The 2,046-nt window shown below is 47.9% G+C and overlaps 1 protein-coding gene across 1 annotated transcript in view; it reads right to left on the bottom strand.

The window, feature by feature from the left end:
* RUNX3 (runt related transcription factor 3) overlaps positions 1–2,046 on the bottom strand; it is a 65,937-nt gene that overhangs the window by 35,904 nt on the left and 27,987 nt on the right. The gene's annotated exons all lie outside the window — the stretch shown is intronic.

The raw sequence follows: 2,046 nt of genomic DNA, 5'->3' as shown, positions 1-2,046 counted from the left end.
CCCACCAGCTCCGCGCCCGGCTCCCCCACTCACTACTGCATCCGATATTTTTATTTGCCATTTTTTTATTCCCCGTGTGAGATAATTTCCCTGCATTTCAGTTCCCCTCCTGGCTCGCTGCAGATACGAATACCTCCGAGCGGCACCTCCAGGGAGGACGGCCGCAGCCTGGGGCCGGCCGGGCCATTTTTGCTTTTTTTAACAGCTCTCAAAAATCCTCCCATGAATCGAAAATGACAATTATTACTCAGCATCATTTTTACTCATTTCCCGCCTTCTCGGGAAGCCGGGCTGAGGTTACTCATACAGTGCAATCTGAGCAGAAAAGGGTGGTGGGGGGGTTTGAGCGAAGCATAGGGGGAAACTGGTCTTTCTCCCCTCCCTTTGTCTTGCACATGGAGATGGTAATTTTGGAGGGGGCGGGGGGGTAAGGACCTGCTCTTCCCAGCTCAGTGCCGGGGAACGATCCCAGACACGTTAATACAAAAAAATGCCCAATTCTGAACCATTTCAAGTCCTGTTTTCAAAACGAGAGCCTCGCTGCTTCTGATTTTACAGGGCTCCTGCAGCTCAGGCACGCGTTACGGGCTGCCCACGGAGGCAGACTGTGCGTGTTTACAGACGCACGCGTCCACACATCGGATTTACACAAACATTTATATACAGACACAGAACTCTGCTCCAACAAAATATTTTGCAGCAAATCCAGATCTGCCAGAATAAACGAAACCAGCACCGGGCTTTCAGAGATTAAGCCAAACAAGGGAAAGCAAGGGTGACACCCAGAATAAAAATTCAATAGAAACGATTTTTCACACTAAATAGGTCTGAAAGGGCCCCTTGCCGGGAAAGCACGGCCGTACATGGGGAACTAAGCACACGCTTCACGCTGCAAGAAAACCCCACCGTGCCACCTTCACGCCAGCCCCAGCGAGCCCCGATGGGGTTATTTCTCTGCAAACATTACAAAGCCTCATCCCGCAAGAATATGTTAAAAAAAAAACCCCAAACCCAAACAAAATCAGCACTTGTGTTACGCTTCTCGCTCCGAAGCCCATTAGAGGCAGTGGAGGTGTTTCCACTGCTGTAATGAGAGTTTGCCAGGACTCTGCCCAAGGAAGGAGACTATTCACCCAAGTGCTTTCTGAGACTGTAAACTACTGTTAATGCAGAGCTTGGGACTGCAGAGGAGGAAAGTTAATAATGAATTCAAGAGTGAAGCTGAGATTGGGTTGCATTCAGTTTGGAAATTCGTGTAAGGAGGATGAAAAATAAAAAAAAAGAACAGAAAGAAAAGAGCCGAAGACAATAATTGATTACAGAAATGAAGGCTTAATTCATAAAAGAAAAACATTTTCCATCCATCAACCTGCAACCAGTTAAGTGGAGAGTTTTAAAGAAACTGCAACATGGAGAAGGAGCCAACAGGAAAAAGGAAATGTATGAAAGAATGTAAACTATTCAAGTTTCATAAAGAGGAACAAGTAAACAGTTATTACATGCAAATAATTCCTAACATCACTGCTTTTAATTAATGCAGAGAAGTCAAAATATATCTGACATTGTGTGTATACATTCGAAGCCTTTGAGAAAATGCTGCCATATGGCCATTAAAAGGCAGAACCCTTATTTGTGTTTAAATGAGCAGTAAGCGCTTCGATCCGCGGTGTTTATCGGTGATGAAACGCCGAAATTCTATTTGTACTCTTTGAAATTCAGGTACGACACGGCTGCCGGGGAGCAGGCGGGAGGGAAGGGCAGGCAGGGCTCTGCCCCCCGACACCCGCTGGCGTTCAGCATTTTCGAGGGATTTATTCCCCTCTCCTGGCATGGCACAGCCCGATTTCCTTGACGCTTTGTTTTGAAAAAGCCAGCAGCGCCGTGCGCTTAAGGCGAAACGATAAAGCCAACCTCCAGACGGCCAGAAAGCGAAATTTCTGTCCCGCTTATTCCGTCGCGACGAGCGTGGAGAAAATGAGCGAACCTGCCCCCCAAAAAGCACCCACAGCTCTGCCCTGCGCCCGCCCGGCTCCCGCCTCTCCCCAT

The sequence above is a fragment of the Aptenodytes forsteri genome, unplaced genomic scaffold, assembly GCF_000699145.1.
Source record: "Aptenodytes forsteri isolate BGI_AS27 unplaced genomic scaffold, ASM69914v1 Scaffold321, whole genome shotgun sequence".
Taxonomy (NCBI): Eukaryota; Metazoa; Chordata; class Aves; order Sphenisciformes; family Spheniscidae; genus Aptenodytes; species Aptenodytes forsteri.
Note: the sequence above shows the minus strand (reverse complement) of the source record. Positions and strands in the feature narration are given on the sequence as shown.